At 45.4% G+C, this 15,826-nt stretch overlaps 1 long non-coding RNA gene across 1 annotated transcript in view; it reads left to right on the top strand.

Annotated features, from left to right (window-relative positions):
* LOC144123084 (uncharacterized) overlaps positions 1-15,366 on the top strand; it is a 42,872-nt gene extending 27,506 nt beyond the window's left edge. The window contains exons 2-3 of the long non-coding RNA XR_013313000.1: positions 4,186-4,234; positions 15,236-15,366. This is a non-coding gene — a long non-coding RNA (uncharacterized LOC144123084). The remainder of the gene's footprint in view (positions 1-4,185; positions 4,235-15,235) is intronic.
* The last annotated feature ends 460 nt before the right edge of the window (positions 15,367-15,826 follow it).

The following is a 15,826-nucleotide window of genomic DNA, read 5'->3' as shown; positions in this document are numbered from 1 at the left end:
TGAGGAAACGACGCTCAATCGGGAATCGCAGATCGCAAAAAACGATGGATAATTTCTGCTACAAAGCGAGTTTACGGATTTACCATCGTCCTTGTTACAAAAGCTATTTTCTCGAGAAGAGCGTGCCCGTCCTTGTGGCGCCGTTAACACGATGAGCCTCGTCTTGGGATTGCTGTTGGCGCGGTCTGTTATGGAAACTTGAGGATCGTCGGCCATAAATGTATTGCGATGAGCGCCTGAAAGCTATAAAGCGTAGAGCACGGTGCAAGATACGGAGCTGAGGACACAACACAGCAAAATCGACTGGGAGCCAGACGACAGGCGAAGATCAAGAGATCAGTCCTATGATCGTGGCGTCTTCTACCAGCCGAGCGGTGAAAGCTTCCCGGCAGAAAGAAAAAACTCCGGAGGGAACACTGAAGCTCCTCTTGAAGGCGATGACGCCATAGTCTGACTGGATTATTGCCCATGGATATGTAAATCGGAATTCTCGAGTTTACATTCATTGATTGGTCGGAGTCCTCACACGCCTCCTGGCGCAGTGGTGCAACAGTTAAGCGATACGCCACTGCCTTGTGATGGCAGGAGCTGACACTGTTGAAGCGTGCGAGACCCACGTTGCTCTTGCGGAGCAACCTCTCGCGACCAATCACTAATCTAACAGCCACAGGTCATGGTCATGACTTCGCTCACGTATCAGTGGGCAAGTTGTGATTACTCACAAGGTCAAGTGACCTAGGTGGCCCACCAAGAAGGCCGGAGCGGCCGGTTGCTCCGACTTCTAACGGTCACCAACGCCAGTGACACCGGACAGTTTTTTCCGACAGGGGTGTATTAACCCTCCCGCATTAAAACATGCGGAAGATATCTACTTCCACTAGAAGCGGGATGTCATGCGCACCTTGTTTCTTGTTATTTAGCCAGCTGTCCCCTGTTCGCCGCAAGCATGCCATACACTTGCGGAAAATACGATTTATTTTGGAGCCCGGGAACTTGGCCGTGCTCGCATTGATGTACAAAAATGGCGGCGACAAATGAATGAGCCAACGATCGAGTGCATAAATTGACAGTGCGCCGAGCGAGAGCTACTGCTTTGTCATGAAAAGGCCAGTTCTTTCCCGTGCAACAAATAGCGTGCCCGGAAATAATTTTTGATTGAGTGGATTGACTGAGCTGGAGACCGAAGTGGGTGAGCGTTTATAGCATCTGATGCCAGAATAGGCCAGTTTACAAAGTATATATGTTTACCGGTTTTGAGAAGCAGTGGGTGACGACGAGCAGGTAGCGATTACCATTGGCTATCATAGTGCATGTAAGTGGTAGAGTGCACTCGAGTCGCCGGCTGCGATCTTCCGCGGAAATCGGCTCTCCACGGTTTCCATGAGGCCCGGTGGTTTCACCAGCCTGGCTGCGGGAGTCCGGCTAGTGAGGACGTAGCTTAGGACATCTTTCGTCATCTTCGGCCACGTCAAGACAGAATTTGTTTTTGTTCGGTTTCTATGGCTCACAAGGCGCGTGTCGTGACACCAGGTAGAACTTTCTGAGCCTCTTTCGCTTGAAAGTACCGAATATGGCGCACAGCCATCTATGTTGGTAGCAGGCTTCTATCGATAGACTCCATGATCTTGGTAGTGCTGGCACTACCGAGACACATGATTTTATTTATGATTTAGGAGGTTTAACATCCCAGAGTTACTCAGGCTATGAGTGACGCCGCAGTGAAGAGGGTTCTTTAACGTGCACTTATATCGCATAATACACGGACCTCTAGAGTTTTGCCTCCATCGAAATACGACTGCCGCGGCCGGGATCGAACGCGCGACTTTCGGGTCAGCAGCCGAGCGCCATAACCACTGAGACATGCTAATGCGATTATACTGGTAGCCGCTGAGTTAAGCAACCAATAGAAGTCAGTGTAACAGCAAATTGGGCCATGAATCCTCTTGCGTTGTCAGTGCCAGAAACTACGGTGTTGGCTATCCGCCTTTGGGTAGTACGGCTCGAGATAGGGCATTCGCTACTGTATGCTAGGTGCTTTTCTTGTATTCTACCAAGTATTTATATTTCTGTAGGATGTTTTTCCTCGTGGAGCACCGCGCCAGCTGGGTTTTGAAACCATGCCAACCATGACAGGTCTTTTTATCTGCCTGAATAGTAAACTGTGCGCCATCGAGGTACATGTAAAACATTAAAATGTAAATGCAATTGCGTGGCGCTCTTTAGTTGTCACAAAATAATTTCTTTCTTGCACATGAGGGTTTGGCTAGCAAATGCTAAAAAGAAAGTTTTCATTAGTGCTGCTCAAGAAAACGGCACCGACACCGTACTCACCTACGTTTGTTTGCGAGGTGAAAGGCCGGTGGAGGTGGGGAGCCGCAATACCTGCGCGCTTGCTGACGGCCCTTGACAGCGGTAGAAGCGCTTCTTGCACCATGTCTGCTCATGTCGACAGGGTGCCTCTCGCCAGCCATTGTCGCCTTTTCCCGCCTTTAGCTGTTGTGTGTTCGTTTGTCTGTCTACGTCTCTCTCTGAGGCATGCTTTGTGGCAGGCTTATCACCTGCCCACTAGCCTGAGGGCTACCTGCCCCGGTATATTTATGTATGTATAAAAACCTTGTGACCGTGACAGGTGACAGCTCAATTAATCAGGAGAGGCTGCTCTGCAAACCCAGACTGGGTCACAGCCCAACACAAGAAACCCAAGTCAAAGCGATGGCAGCGCTTGCCATAGCAGAGCGGTGGCGCATCGCTGAACAGCTTCGCCACTGCACATGATGCGGTATAAGGACGTCCAGGGGCCTATGAACGTAAAGAAGAAAAAGATTAATTGGACATAAATTGATTGAATTGAAGTTTATTTGCATCGTATCACATAACACGGGAAGCGATAGGAAAAAGCTGTCCCATAATTTTACATTAACCCATTATCGCTACCCGAATAACTGTCATCCGTGAACAATGGGTCTGAATACCTTAACTGAATGGAAAGCCGAATTGCTATAGCACCTAATACGGATTAGGCTTAACTGTGCAAACGGAACATCATTTTCTCAATTTTTGCAGGCCCTCTACTTGTCGTGGTAGTTCGGGATGAAATCGCGTTAAAAGCTAGCCAAGATCGATAAGCGCTGCAGGCTCCAGAAACCCGTTGGCCGTGTTGTCTGCAGGATGGCCCGGTGTCTCGGTTCGTTTGGCCGAACTATGCCATGCTCGATATTGGAACTGCGGAGATTTATCTCTATTTCACCCAATTGTAATTAGCGATGATTGGCTGTCATAGCCGCGACCGGCATTCACTGTTGCAGAGTGCTGGGGTGAATCAAGAGCTCCTCTAGGTTTCTCGAGAACAGCAGTACGTCGCCCATGTTTGCTACCCCACAGTTGAATTTAACGAGCCCAAGCACAATATACGTCACCCGTTCAAAAACCACAAGAGAGATAACAAAGTGAAGCGCAAGAGCCTCAGCATACCGGTAGAATTTTAGAGAAGGAGATTGCCATAGGTAATGTACAAAGTTCTAAGAGAAAGCAAGCGTAGCAGGGGGCGACAGAAAGTTAGGTGAGCGGGTGAGATTAAGACGTTGGCGCGGATATAGTAGACGCAGCTGGCAAAAGATAGGGTTAATCGGAGAGACAAGGAAGAGGCCTATGCCCTGCAGTAGGCGTAGTCACTGCTGATAATGATGATTCACACGGTGGGTTACCTTTACGAAGCTTCTAGCCCCTGGTAAGAACGCCATGCTACTGCGCTTCTTTCGTTTGAGATGAGCGAGAATCATTTTTCAGTAGACTTGTATCTTCGTCGCATCACGATCGCGGTTTTTTGGTAAACAGCAAAGAAACGGTGGCTATGATAAAAGAAGAGTGCAAAATTCGTGTCGCTTTGGAGGCTTCCTTTGCGGTGTGTATTTGTGCGATAATTGCTGATATGCCAATGTCATCTTTCGTCTGGGAAGGCTCACAAACTGTGGAGCGATGTCTGCGTGCAACTATTTCTCTCGAACGTTTTGAAAAAACAAACAAACATCAAATTATTGTGATATACAAGTTCGTGTAATGGGCAACAAAAAAGTGTCAGTTAAAAGTACATTTCGATTCAAAAGTTGAAGTCTGAGCATATGTATGCAAGTTTTCTTGCTAAAAATACCCTTTGGAACACTTGAATTACAATTTCTGCATTTTCAGTTCAGTGCCACGAGTTGATCTCGGCGAAAGATTAACTTGCCCAAGACTGGTAAGTGTGTGCCCACAACTTATGCGGGAAAAGTTCTTGTATTTAAATGTAAATTAACCCAAACAAAACAGATGCTAGCCGCCGCGGTGGCTGAGTGGTTATGGCGCTCGGCTACTGGCCCGAAAGAAGCGGGTTCAATCCCGGCCTCGGCGGCCGAATTTCGATGGAGGCGAAATTCTAGAGGCCCGTGTACTGTGCGGTGTCAGTGCACGTTAAAGAACCCCAGGTGGTTGAAATTTCCGGAGCCCTTCACTACGCCGTCTCTCATAGCCTTAGTGGCTTTGGGGCGTTAAATATTCATAAATCAAATCAAATCAAAATAGATGCTATTCATAACCAATCTTTCAATCCATTCCAGGAAACGAATAGAAATTGCTGTTGGTTAAATGGCGAGAAATATGTTGATTGGACGTCGGAGTACAGGGCTGTAAGATGTGCAAAACCAGGACAAATTAGCTTCCTTCTGTGTAGAAGCCGGTACCGCCTCCAGGACTTTGCAAACCCTAGCTGAAATATCGCACTTTGTAAACTATGAAGACCGCAAAAAAATAGATGCATGCTTCGCGAACAGAACCGATACCATCCCGAGCGGTGGAGAAGGAATTCTAAACGCCTTGCTTTTTTCCGATGCCTGAAATCATTGGCGAAAATAACGAAATTACACAAGAAATGTTATACCCAGAGAATTCGTCGCGCAGTGGCAAGCGTCTTGAGTGCAGCAAATAATAGACGGTGAATGTGGTGCGTTCGTAGATAAAAGCAATGCTCCATTTAGACGCGGAACTTATACCAGAACATGTGCGTGCGCGAATGCAGACGAACAAGCTAGTGAAGACTACAACGTGAAAAAATTCTTGCCATATGGCAGTGGAGCTGTTGTGCGGAGAAGAGGATTTTCATGCACTAGAACTAAAATCAAGTGAAATTTCAGGACAAAAATGTTTGTCTACCTTCTGCTGGCGCCTCATTTCGTACGGATAGGTGGATTATTTCCTCCCAGGACCACTGCGGCGTTGCGTGAAAAATGTGCGCGGTGTGCAATGCAATTACTACGGCAGGCTGGAAGAGAGCTCCACCTTGTGAAAAAATTTCAGAACTACACGCTACTTTGCGGAACTTGAATTTAGGCTATATGTCGTTGCGCCGTCCGAAATATTAGCCCGGAAGCAATATTTGTGAGATACAACTGAGAAACGCCGTGCCAAATGTTCTTCAGAAGCAGGCCCTGAGGCGAAAGGCGTCGACCGATGGTCACAACGTCGCTGTTAATCCATTCATGTCTGCTAGTGTGACATTGCAGGAGGCTACCAGGAGCAACGGGATCAATCACGAATTAAACAATTAATCACAACATCATGATAATTGGCACCAGCACTGCCTTGAGGACTTAGTTTGAGGAGCGATTTCAGTTTTGTTGTTGTGCTCTATACGCCAGCACTGTTCTACACCTCAAGAGGACTTAAACAGTCTAACCATATTACCTATCTCCTCATTTTTGCAAGCTTGTCAAAACATACGAATGTTATTAAACACGCAGTTACTTTCTGTGAGAGAGTTTTCTTCCTCTGAAAGTCTTGCATGCTTCCTCTAAACATATGGAGTATATTTATTTTCATTTTTGCTGAGCAGCTGCCGGACATAATTTGTGCTCCATTTATTTTTCGCCTTATGAGCTTGTCTCAATATCGCTCTCATAACCTCTCTTAACTAATCGTAATTCTACTTCATAATTTTAACGCCTCGCCTTCATAACTCCATCTATTTGCAACGCCGAACGCAGTCGTATTTGGCAATGATTTGTGTTCTGTCATTCTCTGCGATCCTTCAGTGTACCCATGCCTAATATTTAGCGAAGCTTTAAAGGCGTCTTTGTTATTTACGCGCAGGCAGAGTTGTGTTACGCTTCATGGCCTTAAGCTTTATGACTTACCTACCTCCTTTAGACTCCAAAGCACTTAAAAACACGGAATTCTGCAGATATTTGGCAATATTTGAAGGACATTTTCGCAGATATTTGTCGCAGCATGGAAGTCTTTGCTCTGCAGCGCCTTGCACTTCTTGTCAAAAGCATTGCAAAGATGCGCGTCTGTCGAGGAATTATTGTCGAGTTTAATCTGACGACGTAGGAAAACAAGACGATGCCCTGTAGCATTCGAACGAGACAGAGAAAAATGGCAGGATTTTAACGCAGTAAACCAAGTACACGCGATAAAGCATGCGTTCAAACTGCGCCTCTTCTTTTTTTTCTGTCATCTGCATCTGCACGCTGCGGCGTTTGTCGCTGTTCATCTTCTCGCTTCCTCTGCACTCGGCGGCAGGTGTCGCGACGTCCTCCTTCACTGGTTCCAGCTGGCGCAACGCTACTCCGAATTTACGTGACCTTCCAAAATTTGATACTCCCCGCAGAGGGGCGTCTGCAGCTTGCAGACGATGGTGAGTGGCGACACCACGAATTCCCGAGGATGATGGTGAGCAGTGCATCACCAGGGACCCGAGCACCCTCGCCTAGCCGTGCGTGGCATCGCCGTGTCCGGGGAAAAGGGGATCGTGGTGGTCGAGCCTATGCCAAGCGTTTGGACCTTTAAGGTCCCTCGGCGGTGGCAACACACCACTTTTGCCCCAGCTTCCTGTAGGCGGCACCTCCGGCCTGACCCGACCGGAGGAAATAGCCAGTCACCGTTTCCTGTCCTCCCCTTCATATTTAACTTTCCTATTTTCTTTCTCGCAACTCTCCTAAATTCTATTCTGTTCTCAGGTCAGGTTTTCCTTTTATCGTGGCGGCTAAGGTTAACTTTGTGTGGCAAACTGCCCTGGGTTTCGTCATATTTCGTAATAGTTCAGATGTACAGCTGGCGTGGGCAAGACTTGCTTGAAAGTTCCTGTCACGTCCTCTTGTTGGGCTCCGTCGTGGGTGGCTGGCATCATGACCGAAAAACTTAATTTTTTATGGCTCCCGTCTATTACAAACCTGATCGCTCTCTTAAAAGAGGGCAAAACGAAGCAAGAGACTTTTTCCCCAAAAAAAGAAAACAAGCTTCCCAAAGTTTGTTGTCATACATAGTGCAGTAGAAGGAAAGCAGGCAAGGATCCTATTCCTTTTTCTGCTATCAAAGTGCCTAACAGATGCCTTAGGCCCCGGATATAACTATAGAAAATGGCCAGTGGCGACTTATTGCTAGAAATCCATGACCACATCCAAAACATCGAAATCTCAGACATTCTATCAATTGGATACGTCCCAGTCTCCATAACAGCACACAGAACCCTCAACACCGTCCGTGGTGTCATCTCAGAAAACGATTTTATACATATGACCGAAAAAGAAATGCCAGAAGGTCTCAGCGACCAAAATGTCAGAGATGTGTACAGAATTAAAATCCGCAAGGACAACAAGGAAATAGATTTAAACACCTTGTCCTCACAATCAACACAAGTACACTACCTGAAACCATCGAATTCGGATAACTTAAACTAAATCTCAGGCAAAACATTCCGAACCGTCGAAATCCTTGAATTGTCAGAAATTAGGGCACGGCTCACAGATTTTCCAAGGCCGCAAAACCTGTGCGAAATGCGCTTCCAAGGGCCATCTACTTGAAGAATGTGACGCAGCACTACACTGCGCAAACGGCGAAAGAGACGATGCTGCGTTCTTTAGGGCGTGTCCGTCCTGGCAAAAAGAAAAAGAGATAATCACCGAGAACGCCAAGGAGAACATTTCATTCATAGAAGCGAGGAAGCGCTTTGCCCTTACCAACACATTCTATTTCACAGTAAAACCCAACTTCGCTGATGGGGTGCGCAAGGGCGTCGCTCCACACAGCACCCCGGCACCTGCAGAAGCCGCTACCACCAAGCCTATGGCAGGGCCATCCACGCCCCAGGCAGGGTCAGCCAAATCTGCCCTGCCATTGCCAAAGCAGGGAGCTCCGGTCCATGGGTCGGCATCCCGCTGGACTTGCCCCAGTCGGTGGAGGCCTGAAACTATCACAACCGCGGCTTCGCTGTCCACCGGCACCTCTGGCGAGGTGATGGACATAACTCCAAGTCCGTCCGCTTTGCAGGGGTGGAACAGCTCTGTTGAGCGAAAAAGACAGCCCTCATAACGGGCCCAGAACATAAGTAAACGCCTCAGCGTTCTCACCCCCAAAACATAAACATGGCTTTTTTAGTTCAGTGGAACTGTAGAGGACTGTTGAGGAATTACTCTGACATAAGAGGTATCTAATGGTCAGTGTTGCCCGTAGCTTTATATCTCCAGGAAACCAATCTTGGTCCACAACACCTTAATATCCTGAAACATTATAAAATTTTTAGACGCGATCGCAAGCAGGCAAACAGACTCTGTGGAGGTGTCGCGATTGTCATTCAAAGCGGCGTCCATGTTCGAGAAATCAAAATCAAAGCAAGACTTGAAGCCGTTGTGGTCAGCTTCGTAAGCTATAAAACAATTCCAGTTTTTTCTGTATAAATTCCTCCACATTTTACATTAACAGTCCATGATCTAAAAGAACTCATCGATGAACTGCTAAAACCATGTCTAGTAGTTGGGGATTTGGACGCTCACTCCCCTTTTCGGGGAAGCGAGCGCTGTGACTCTAGGGGCCAAATAATTGAAGATTTTATCCTCACAAATAATGCCTGCCTTTTAAATACGAAAAAAAGGCCACATACTGCTCACCTACTTCGGAGAAATTGACCTGTTTAGATTTGTCGTTTACTTCACCATCTGTTTTTAATGATTTTAAATGGGATGTCATTGACAACCCATATGGTACCGATCACCTCCATATATTGATCACTTTAGCAACTCCACCGAAAATAGTATCAACAAAACCGCAACGCTGCAAGCTGCATCTAGCAGACTGGCAACTTTTTAGAGCAAAAGCCGCTATACAACATATAGGTTTTATAAAATTTCAGCATCTACGGGATAAACGAAAAGTTCAATTGTATCTTAACTGCAGCAGAGTTAGCTATACCGCAGTCTTCTGGAGTGGTCAGACAAAACCACGAAGTGTCGTGGACAGAAGACTGTAAGGCAGCAAAGAAAGTACAAAATGGAGCTTGGGGCAAATTTCGCAGGTATCCGACACAGGAGAATCTCGTAAGTTTTAAAAAAGGCAAGAGCTAATTTAGAGCTCCGTATGTCCCTCGTATTGCTGAGAAAGCTTCCTGGTAGAGTTATGTTTCTTCTATAAAGAGTACAATCACATCTGAAAAAATGTGGGAGCAGGTTCGAAAAATTAACGGCAACTTCTCACCGTTCACAATTCCTCTTCTGACAACACCTGGCACAGAAACAAGCATAAGAGAACAGACAGACATTTTTGATGAATACTTCGCTGCGGTTTCCAGTTCATCACAATATACGCGATCAGTTATAAAACACAAAAATATAACCGAAAACAGACTTCGATAACGGGGGTGGAAATGAACAATACAACAATTTAATTACTCTTCAAGAAATAAGTAGAGTAGTGTCTGACGAAAAAAATTGCCCCTGGACCCGACCAAATACACTATAAAATGCTCGCACACATTTTTAAGCCTGCCGTAGAAGCACTTTTGAGATTCTTTAACACAGTTTGGATATCAGGGAAAATACCTGAGCCCTGCAAAAAAGCGATTATTATACCTTTTCTTACACCTAGTAAACCCCCAACTTCTCCTAGCAGTTATAGTTCGCAGTTTTGTTCGATTTAGAAAAAGCAAATGATGCAACCTGGAGGTTCCGGATTCTTCGGGATTTAGCTAAGCTCGGCATCCGTGGCAGAATGCTTAACTCCCTTAAAGACTTTTTGTCTAACCGTTCATTTAATGTGTGCCTAGGCTCAACCCTTTAAAGGAAATTTGTTCAAGAAAATGGAGTACCTCAAGGGAGTATTTTAAGCACAATTGTCTTTATTGTAAAAATGAATTCTCTTAGCAAAATAATACCGATGTCAATTATGCATTCACTTTATGTTGACGATGTCCAGATAGCTTGCACATTCTCCAACATATCAACATGCGAAAGACAAACACAATTAACAATAAACAAACTGGCATCATGGACAGACAGAAATAGCTGCCGATTTTCTGTACAAAAAACAGTAGCCATTATTTTCTCATTCAAACGAGGATTACAGGCAGATCCGACCTTACATCTGAAAGAAACCGAGTTACCCGTATTAAATAAACACAAATTTTTATGTATAACATTTGACAAAAATCTCACTTTCCTGACTCATATTAATGACTAAAAAAAGAGCACTTCCCATCACTGAGCATACTCAAAGTCCTGTCACAAAAACAATGAGGTTCTGACAGGGCAAGCCTTCTAAAAATTAACCGCTCTGTGTTACAATCCTGCTTAGACTATGGCACAATAGTGTATGGTTCAACAAGGCCATCGTACTTGAAACGACTCGATCCAGTGCACAATTTAGGTTTATGCCTTTCAGCTAGTGGTTACAGAACGTCACCTATAAACAGCCTTTATGTTGATACCAACGAACCGTCACTTAAAGACAGAAGAGCCGTGCTCACATTCTCGCACATTCTAAAAATGCGTTCACTGCACAAACATATTTGTTACCCCATCGCTGCAGAGTTTCTATATAGAGTACTGTTGAACAATTAGCCGCAAGCTGCCCGTCCACTGCTCTTGCGATTTTAAGAGGTGTGACATAAATTTGGAACACTATACACAGTGTCATGCTTTGCTCGAAGGAGAGGTCCACTTCCGCCATGGTACAATTTTCCCGAAATCTGTGATTTCACTCTTACACCCTTCCGTAAAAAACAATTTCCGTAAGAACATATAATAGAACAAGACCTCACATTTGAGTAAATGTAGAGTAATTTCACAGCTGGTATATAGATGGGTTAAAAACAGTTGCTTACGTTGCAAGCGCAGTAGTACAGGGGAACTGGAATCAAACAGTAAGTCTTCTACAGTATGCTTCCGAAATCTTCACTGCGGAATGTTACGCTGTCTGTGTACCCATAGAAAAAATAGTGAATGAGAATCTCGCCAACAGTTTTATTTACGCAGACTCGCTAAGTGTGCTCAAAGCCCTTCATTCTAGAAATGCAATAATTCTGCTGCTTGGCGACCTCATAGACAACATTACAACAGCCATATCTGAAGGAAAAAACATAAGACTCTGATGGGTATCAAGTCATGTCGGCATTAAAGGGAACGAAAGAGCAGATTTGTGCGCTGCTCAAGATTGTGGCAAGCAAATAATGAATGTAAATATGCCCCATAAAGATTGCACGAAATCACTAAATTGTAATGCAAGGAAAAATTGAAGTAAATAACGAGCTACACTTAATAAAAGCAGTTCTAGATGAATGTAAATCATGTGTGCACCAGATTGTTTCAAGGAAGTCATTATCTGCCCTCTTCGTATTGGCCACACGCACCATTACACAAAACTTTCTGCTAGCAAAAGAAGATAAACCAGTTTTTACGTGTGGAGATGAAGTTACAGTGAGTCACATTTTAATTTCATGTTCTAAACTGGAGAAGCTTGTGTAAAAGTTCTTTTCTCCGTTTTATAACCAATGCGTTCCTTTTCACCCATCACTGATCTTAGGTGAAAATGCAATTGTGGACATGTCCTGCGTTGTTAAATTTTTAACAAAACTTGCTGTTCTTAAATTGATGTAAAACATGATCCAATGCTTATACTGATGCACCTCAGCCACTTTCTCATTCCTGAGGAAAGGGCTGAGGTTTTTTCTTATTTTGATTAGTTGGGGGACTCCAGTTCTTGCCCAGCCAAGGACAGCTGATGAGGTTACCCAGCCTCTTTTGAAACTATTAATATTACCCATTTGTGAATCATGTTTTGCTCTCAATACTAGGCAGAACAAAATAACGTTTTAAGAGTTGTGGACTACTTCACAGAAAACGAGTTGACACTTCTTCAGGCGGATAAAGAAGGCGGTTTTGTGGTGCTTCCCACGGGCGCGTTTGGTGAGAAGGCCTTGGCGGCCATTGACAGGAACTTCCAGCCTGCGAAGCGCAACTTCTCGAAATTGAAGTCCGCAGCTGTGAGACTTCTGTTGACCAACAACCTGGACAGCCTGTCTCAAAGGGTGAAGAATTGCAAAGGCAATCGCCTCCGCGTGTTTTTCTCTGCAAAAACGCACAAGGCTGACTGCCCTTTGAGAGCCATTGTGACAGAGGCAGGCACGTGGCAGAAGTTAGTGGGCCAGTATTTGCAGAGACATCTACAGTACATCACTGTTCAGGACCCTTACTGTGTTGCGAGCGCGGCTGCAGTGATTGAAGTTCTGGACAAAGGCATCCCTGGAGCCAACAGTGCGTTTTTCATTGACATTGAGGACTTGTTTTACAGCATCCCCCATGGTGATCTATTTGTTGCGGTGCGTGAGCTGATTGAACAGCAGGGTCAAGTCGCCTTTCAAAATGCTTGTGGCGTTTCTGTGGATACGTTCCTTGAGCTATTAACGATTTATCTTTCTTCCACAGTTGTTGTTTTTAAGGATGGCATGTACGTCCAGAAAAAAGGAATCTGTTTTGGGGCAAGCGTAGCACCAGTACTGTGCCATATATTTTTAGCAAAGTTTGACAACACGTTTTGAGGCGTTTTTTTGACAAACATGTGTGCAGAATTTTTAGATATGTTGATGATTTCCTGATTCTTTTCAATTTTTCACCCAGTGACTCATTGCATGTGGTTGTGAACCAGATTTTGACAGCTTTTAAAGCTTACTCGAGTGCCCTCAGTTTTACATATGAACTACCCGCTAACCACTCGATTATATTTTTAGAACTTCAATTAACATTTCGTGACGATGGCCATGTTTGCTGGTGCTTCATGCCTAGAACTAAGAAGTCCTTATCACCGTACTCGTCAGCTGATTCCAAGATTGTCAAGAGGGGGATTGCTACTAACTGGTTCCGTAATGCACTGCAAAAGAGTTGCCACCGCAGCATGAAGACTAGCTTCGATAACCAGTATGAACGTTTGGAGGCGGCCGGTTTTCCAAACGAACTTTTGAGGGCAGTGGCCGAAACGCTCCTGCAAAAGATAAAGGTTCGAGACGTCAAAAGGGTTTACCCAAAGATAGTAAAAAAGAGAAATTTTGAAGTCATGCCTTATGTGCATAAAGTCGCGCACACCATCACAAAGGTCGCCGGAAAGCAGGGAGTCAATGTTGTGTTTTCAGCTCCCTGCAAGCTTTCACGCCTGTGCTCACGTGTTGCACGTGGCAGGACTTATCGGCCGGTTTGTTCGACGCAACATGAAAACCGCTACGTCAACTGCGCCACAGGTGTTGTTTACAAACTTCCGTTGACCTGCGAGAAAGTGTACACTGGACAAACAGGCCAATGTATTAATGACAGACTAAGAGAACACCACAACTCTCTGTCCCCTATTGACGGCGCTGACTTGCCTCGACATTGCCGGGAATGCGGTTGCTACCCGCTATTTTTCAACGTTAGTATTGTCGGCAGAGGCAAGGGAAAAGTTGAGCGCGAAATCCTCGAAGCGCTCCTCAATAGTATTCAAGGGGATGATTGTATCAGCAGTCCTTCTATCTACTTCTTGCAGAAGGAACTTAGCTTCCTTTCGCAACAGCGTTAGATTACAGCTTATCTTTTGATGTAGATTGTTGTTAACTGAGCTGGAAAACTTTGCCACTTTTCCTGGGAGTCTGTTTTCTTCTAACAAGCACAGTTGCTAGTCCAGTCGTCGTGTGTGTGCCTCGTCTCTTCGCTGTGTCCCGTCTTATGACTAGTTTTACTCCTGAACATGTACCAACTGACCCAGATTTCAACACGACTTCGGCTTTCTACACTGCCATATTTTTATACCTTTGTTCAAATCTACAGAAAACAATTTCTTGTACCTTGAGCTTGGCGCGTGGTACCCTTAGTTGCTTATGCGCCAATAAACCTAACACAACACGACATCCAGTTTGCTACAGCTGGCACAAAACTCCTCCGAACTTACCAGAGCTTCCACCCATCGCCTGCAGCTTGCGCGACGCTACTCCGAACTAACTCGAGCTTACTGAACTAATCCGAACTAATCCGAGGCTTCACACAACATTCTTAGTTGAGACCGTGTTAAGTACTGCTTTTGCTTTAAAAATTGATCGATGCTTCTCGTGAAGGCGATTTTTGAGCGTAGCTGCTGTGGTGTTTCAACCGCAGGCCACCGCAGACGGAACACGTAGAGCTGATAGGACTCATAGGAGGCGGCCCTCCGTGTTCCTCCTCGCGCTCTCTTCGCTATCGCCGTCTTTCATCATCCCGCGCGTTCCGCGCTCGATTGCGCCAACGACGGCAAGGCACGCTGCTCAGCACGGGAACGGGTGCCCAAGGGCTCCACTTCAAAAAACAGATACACATGTCGCGCCTGCATATAATTCAGCGGATACTCTTTCCGAACATACAGTCCGAAGGATACGTCTGCTAGACGTCCGGGAAAGCGAGATGGGGTCTCGTCTCTTACGAGCCCAATTTTGTATTGACTACGGCTGCCTATGATTAGATGCCTGCGCTGTACAACTCACGAAAAACCATCGCGTCTTCAGGAAACATAATGCCGCGCTTGCACTAGCTCACAGCTCGATGGCAGCGAAGCCGGTTGCACCACAGATGTAAGGCGCGGAATAAATTATTTGCATAGCTATAAATAACGAATAGACTCCAAGAAATCATTTTCGAAGTTTCCTCTTTTATTACGGCTGCCATTATTATCAGTGCCATCGACGAGCACATCCTGCTCTGGAGTAGCAGTTTCGTAAGAGAGTGCATCGGTGGAGACTATGTGAAAAGCCTTTCTGCGATCATTTCATGAACCAAAAGGTCACCTACTAAATTGTCAGGAAGTGAGTTTAATTTACCGATCAAAATATTCAATTCTCAACAACACATAACAGGGTTCTAACTCAGCGAAGAGGTCCATATAAGGTGATCACGTGGTCACTCTTTCTACTTTGTATAACGCGTCTCAATATTTTTCTATTTAGTGTCGTCTAGGACAGCCAGTTGGAACACCATGCTCTCCTGGAACGTGCCGGTGCATGCCGCGCCTGCTGCCTAATAATGGCGAATATCCGCTTCCATGCAAGCCGGCTCCCTGGAACGGATAGAACAGCATTGAGGTACACCGAGTCCTTGGTGTCGTCAATAAAGTCAATGAATTTCATATATTGCGAACAGTGGATTCATTGTACAAGGTGCTTACACTTGTCAACCAATGCATGTGATGAAACTGAAGTAATTGGCAGCCATTGAGCCAAATTCTTCAACGGCTGTCTGGTATTTCTGTTAGTGCCGGGCCTCTTACTTTAGTTTTTAATCCTTTTACGGACTTCAACAAAAGTCTGCACAGAACGCCCGCTGTTAGAGTCATGGCACCACAGCAAATTCTCATCGGTTAATTGCTAAAACAGGTATGGTTCACTGCCTGATTCCTGCGGAGAGAGCTGCAGACAAGCTGGGCTACACTCTAAGGAAAAAGATTTCCCTTGATGGGCATTTGTGGTTATATATTTGTTGTTAAAAATCACCCCGTTAACAGAAACTTGGCTCACTGCGCATGTTCGCGAAACTGAAAT

Source organism: Amblyomma americanum, chromosome 3 (genome assembly GCF_052857255.1).
Source record: "Amblyomma americanum isolate KBUSLIRL-KWMA chromosome 3, ASM5285725v1, whole genome shotgun sequence".
Taxonomy (NCBI): Eukaryota; Metazoa; Arthropoda; class Arachnida; order Ixodida; family Ixodidae; genus Amblyomma; species Amblyomma americanum.
Note: the sequence above shows the minus strand (reverse complement) of the source record. Positions and strands in the feature narration are given on the sequence as shown.